This window comes from Schistocerca cancellata, chromosome 8, assembly GCF_023864275.1.
Source record: "Schistocerca cancellata isolate TAMUIC-IGC-003103 chromosome 8, iqSchCanc2.1, whole genome shotgun sequence".
NCBI classification, from domain to species: Eukaryota; Metazoa; Arthropoda; class Insecta; order Orthoptera; family Acrididae; genus Schistocerca; species Schistocerca cancellata.
Window position 1 is genome coordinate 129,421,327 of NC_064633.1, and position 6,436 is coordinate 129,427,762.

Here is a 6,436-nt window from a genome sequence, read left to right on the forward strand (position 1 = left end):
TAGGTTTAAGTAGTTCTAAGTTCTAGGGGACTTATGACCACAGCAGTTGAGTCCCATAGTGCTCAGAGCCATTTGAGCCATTTAGACCCAAGTGATTTTCTTGACATCCTCTATTACCTAGCGTCATACCTCTTAATTATTTAGTTGGTTGTAATTCAACTTCGAAGCACTAGAGGTCCAATAGCACTAAGACACCCTTTACCACAAAACAGTGCAAATGATTCCGTTACTTGCAGCAGACATCAGTGCTACTTATAAAGCTTTTCACCATACTGTCATCGTTATGAGACTAGAAGACAAGGAATCCGTTAATGCTAGCTCGAATCATATTTTAGTGTTTCATAAATGTCAGTTGTTGAAAGTACAAACGTAATTTGTGTAAAATGAACTTGAGTGAGAAAGAAGTTCAACGTAACATTCAAATTACTGGTAAATTTTTAAGTACAATACTAGTTTTATATACTTGATTCCTTATATATATATTTGATTTCAATTACGCGATGAGTCACACAAATCTGAAGGCTGTAAATTCAACTAAACACGTAGGGATTACAATTACAAATAACCTAAATTGGAACGATCACATAGATAATGTTGTGGGTAGAGCAAACCAAAGACTGCGATTCATTGGCAGAACATTTAGAAGGTGCAATAGGTCTACTAAAGAGACTGCTTACACCACACTTATCGGCCTTATTCTGGAGTGTTGCTGTGCGGTGTGGGATCCGCATCAGATGGGACTGACGGATCACATCGAAAAAGTACAAAGAAGAGCAGCTCGTTTTGTGTTATAGCGAAATACGTGAATTGGAGTGACAATCATTAAAACAAGGGCGTTTTCCGTTGCGACGGGAACTTCTCATGAAATATCAATCACCAGTTTTCTTCTCCAGTTGCGGAAACATTCTGTTGGCGCCCACCTACAGAGGGAGAAATGATCATCACGGTAAAATAAGAGAAATCAGGGCCCGCACAGAAAAATTTAATTATTCGTTTCTCCCGCACGCCGTTCGAGAATGGAACGATAGAGAGACAGATTGAAGGTGGTTCATTGAACTCCATGCCAGGTACTTTACTGTGAATAGCAGAGTAATCACATAGATGTAGATTAGCAATTTATTTATTTAGTAATAGTACTATTATGTATCTGATATAGACCTATTAGTAGTGTAGCAACAAACAATCAAACTGTGTACAAATAATTTTTAAGAAAAGTAATTTTTTCCATATCCTATGGCTGAGGAAGTTAACAGAAACAGTGCTGAAGATACCAACAATGGCAGTGGCAGTTTTATTATTAGTTGCAGTGATGCACCGCTATTTGGAGTCGGGCATGATTCTAATCAAGAAAAGATTACGATAATTCTGATGACAGTGATCAAATCCAAGAGCCTTTTTCAAGCAAATTCTATTTTTAATCTTTTATAAGTCTGGAGCTGGGTAACGTAGGATTTCTTGCGCTTACATTTTAACTCTTAATATTTAAAAAAAATATGTTCAATTTACAAAAAACTTGATTTTGTGGATAACACAAAAGAAGAAGGATCTGGTCCAATTGAAGACTTCTCATCCAACGCTGTTTCCCCTTAACCTCAGCTCCGGGGAAAAGGCGAAGAAGAGAGCAAAGCTGTAACTGTCGCAAGAAAATGAAACTGAAGAACACAAGACACGTTTACAGTGATCGTAATATGAAGTTGCATGAAGTTAAAAGGTTACGTGAATACAGTCACCAGCGTGGGGACAAATGTAATGAAAATGTTTGCCATAAGCAGAGGAAAGTAATATTTAAAGTGTATTCGGAACAAGGTAGCTGGGAACATCAGACATCGTTCTTAGATGCATATGTTGAGTAACGAAACCACAGATATCACTCCCAAAGACGTATCAGGGGTTTGAAAACTGAATGGTTTCGCAGCGTACAAAACTTACGGGAAAAAACTCTTGAAATATTCGACAAGAGAATAAGAAATGTTATCATTTAAAAAATAAAATCCATGTAGTATTTCATCAAGTGACATACGAAGAAAGAAGAAGCCCCCAAATAAAATCCCAGCAAACAACCCAAGGTATTTAAACTCAAACATAAGTGTGTCAACAATGTGTGAAACATTTTATCAAGAAGAAAAAAAGTGAAACCTGAAAGATAAAGTTTTCATAGACGTATTTTCAAGACAGAGTTTAACCTAAGGTTTCATAGGCCTCATACCTGTGTAACTTGTGAAAGTTTGCAAATTATAAATTAAACAATGCACGTCTGATGAAAAAATGCAGCTGAAGTTGGAAAAAGAAATTCTATTAAGGTAGGCAGAGGCAGCAAAAGAAGCCAAAAGAAATGCAAGAAATTAAAGGACTGCAACCATGTTGCGATATGCTTTGGTGTTCAAAAGATGATGATGAAACCACTTGTAACGAACTCTTAAGACTACCACTAGCAGCAGCTGTACAAGCAGTGATACTGCCCATATGTTTATGTGACAGGAAGGACAAGCAAGCAGGGGTGGCCAGGAGGTAGCATCTTGTCTGTTGAACTATATCCAGAGTCTTCCTCACACTGTAAGGCACATGTCAGCCTACAGTGAAAACTATGAGAGGCAGAAGAAAAGCCATCTAACAATAAAAATTTGGTGATACAGTGTTCATAACATTTAAATTAAAACTGTTGATCCCCCTTTCCTAGATTCTGTACACTCACACAATGAATGTGATCAGCATTTTGCGATCATTGACTTGAAAAAGAAGAATAAACGTGACTTGTGTGTAACAGAAGACCTAATTAATCTAGCTGCCGCAGGGAGTCGTAAATGTTTTGTTATTAAAATGTCAGATGAAGATTTCATCGATTTTCAACCACTAAACCAGTACTACAGGAAAACTGTGCCGGGGGTGCGAGGAACGTAGGTACTTCATTAAGGAAAGGCCTACTCAAATACTCTTTTTCATAAAACAACATCAGGTAAAGGTATTTTGCCTCAACAGGAACTCCCAATGACAATACAAGAAACAGGTAAAGTGCCTGGACAACTTTCCACCGTTCAACCCATTGTTTAAAAGCCAATGCCAAAATACAAAAAACAGGGAGACCTGATGGAGTTTCTGCAATTCGTGCCACCGATACATCATCAATTCTGTCGAAGCCTATCCCACGAAACGAAGACGGGTGAACTCTTATAACATGGTACACATGCAGGTGATGATGTCGGTACTGACTTGGTAACATCTGTGACACATATGATGCTTTAATACATGTTGAAAATCTCTTGTTTTGTAAATCAATAAGTAAAATTTTGATGCAGTACTGTACCTTTTTATAACAATGAAAGTCTGTTGTTTTCGTTACATACTATGAGCTTCATTACTTTGTTTATTTTAAGTAAGAGGTAAAGGTACCTTTTATACGTATCAAACACAAAATGGATGTTCTCCTTACTTTTATCTCTGGTAATAAAAAGCGAAGGACCTTAGTGTTCATTTGATCCCGAATGAGAATTTCACTCTGCAGCGGAGTGTGCGTTGATATGATACTTGCTGGCAGATTAAAACTGTGTGCCCGACCGAGACTCGAACTCGGGACCTTTGCCTTTCGCGGGCAAGTGCTCTACCATCCGAGCTACCGAAGCACGACACACGCCCGCTTCTCACAGCTGTACTTCTGCCAGTATCTCGTCTCCTACCTTCCAAATTTTACAGAAGCTCTCCTGCGAACCTTGCAGAACTAGCACTCCTGAAAGAAAGGATACTGTGGAGACATGGCTTAGCCACAGCCTGGGGTATGTTTCCAGAATGAGAATTTCACTCCGCAGCGGAGTGTGCGCTGATATGAAACTAAAATAAACTAAAGTAAAGCTGTGAGGAGCGGGCGTGAGTCGTGCTTCGATAGCTCAGATGGTAGAGCACTTGCCCGCGAAAGGCAGAGGTCCCGAGTTCGAATCTCGGTCGGGCACACATTTTTAATCTTTCAGGAAGTTTCATATCAGCGCACACTCCGCTGCAGAGTGAAATTCTCATTCTGGAAACATCCCCCAGGCTGTGGCTAAGCCGTGTCTCCGCAATATCCTTTCTTTCGGGAGTGCTAGTTCTGCAAGGTTCGCAGGAGAGCTTCTGTAAAGTTTGGAAGGTAGGAGACGAGATACTGGCAGAAGTAAAGCTGTGAGGACCGGGCGTGAGTCGTGCTTCGGTAGCTCAGATGATAGAGCACTTGCCCGTGTTCATTTGATGTTGTAGAAATGGTGAAATTCTAATTTTCCCTATTACCAGCACTGTAAACTATGACTTGAGTCTGCTAGAAGCTGTGATTTTGTTATTTGATCCCTTCTGTTGTTCTCATAAATTTTCTTTTCCATAGGTGATGAGCCCAAAGAGATTAAAAAACTGCATAAAATCCGAGAAATGAACGGTTGAAGGAAGAGAGAAAGGGAGTGTCGAAGTGAGATTTTCTGGACACTGAAAATGAGGATAGAGATGGTGTGTAAAGGTGATAAATTACGTACAGATTCAGCAAGAGCGTAGAGGATCTGACGTGTGAGCTACAAATGACGGAAGGACGTGGCATTTTACTGAATTACGGCTCGGAATGTGTAATTACTAAAGAACACTTTTGGGCTAGCATACCACATTTAGTTTTCTGACGTACATATTCTATTTAATAAAGGAACGCCCAGACAACAATATATCGGACGATGTGATCGGTTACGACTAAAAATACTAGACCTTTTAAGTCGCGACACACTGAGCTCCGTCCCACATCCTAGAAGACCTGCCATGAGACTAGATGCACTTGCCATGACACTACTAATCTCCTAACAGTCAAAGAGTAATTGATCTTTGGTCTCCAGAATGTGATTCACAGCATAATAAAAATACAAGGATAACGAAGTTATTTGTAAAGCTATCAGTACTGTAAATAGTGTAAATAAATATGCTCATTCTGTAACCACCTAAAAAACATTGGAGTGTGTGCCACTTCATTCATTCACGGGCACAATAAATCCCACGTGGCTATTCCTTCCTACACTGGTCCCAATTTAATAGTGCCTTTCTGAAAAGCCGTTAGATTGAAGCCAGTCGCTTTCCCAAGAATGTCTATAACAATGTTAGTGTATATTCGGGTTAAATCAAGAAAGGATCCACGTGAAGTTAGCAAAACTAACGGAGATAGAGATTTCAGCATTATTCGCTGTCTTCATATGCCACGAGGTAGGTTACACTTGTTTACAAATGCCTTTGCACATCGAAAAACATTAACAGGAAAATAGACATAGTTGTGTTTACGTGACAGGAACCAACGTGAGGTTTACAGAAATCGATGTCTTTCAAAGGAAAAAAAAATAGAATCAAATTTGAAGAAGAAATTAGCTACTCATCTGATATATTTATCCGATGATGATGGAGCCGAGTAGTTTAAGTGATGACCGTAACTCATAACTTTCAAGAAGTCTTGCAACTAGAGGGAACGAACCAGTAATAAACTCTTGTACAACATGCAGCTTATCAATTCTACTAGCAGTAAATGTTCAAAATTTAAAAAAATTTACAGATTTCTGGTCTTATGTACACAAGAAAATTTTATATGTACGTTATCAGTGCAAATCGGTAACAAAATCAAGCAATGAAAATCCATTCGTAAGGAAGTAAATAAAAATAATGGGAAAAAACAGATACAGATATAAGCCCTTATGAGAGTTACTCGCAAAATGGCGAAGTCCAGCAAAAAAAGTCTGCACACCTTGAGAGACGCCTTGGTGACAAAGAGCTTGCTGCAGTCTTCACACTCGTATTTCCTCTGCTGCTCGGTGGCTGTTTCACAGGATAAAGTTGGATTTGCTGGCAGATCTTCAGGTCTCCGGGAAGATTCTGGCAAGTCTCGAGGCTGTTGTCGTCGACGGCGCGGAAGCTGCATCTGTTGTGGATTTGGCTGCTTGAGTTCCTGGAAGTGCGCTGGAAGCTTTGATGGTGATAATGAGTGTGATGGTGCCGTCGGGAGCGGTTGTGATTGCGGGAGAGGTGGCACCGCGGGAGTGAGGTGATCTGTCTGCTGTGGAGGAATACAGAGAGGTGGTGGAGATGGTAGTGGATGGTGCTCAACAGGGGCAACACACTGGTGCTGTTGCAGCTGTTGAAGAGACCTCACGGCCTTCGCCCAACAGGGTTTGCCGCTACCGCTTCTGCTGCTGCTGTTGATGTTTTTGGTTTCTGGGCGTATCTTCTTGTCTGCAGGTACTACGCCCATCAGCCGCTTCAGGCGAAAGCTGTCCTTCTGCACGTGCTGGCACGTTGGCGGTTCCCAGGAGTCCTCGTGCTGCTGTACATGGGAAGTCCTACATGAGCTGCAGCACTAACAGTGGGCTTACTACAGTGAGAGAACGAGACTGCAAAGATTGTTAATCGGAGGATGGAACATGCGAACCCTAACTTAGAGTCAAGCCTGGTGGAGCAGTTG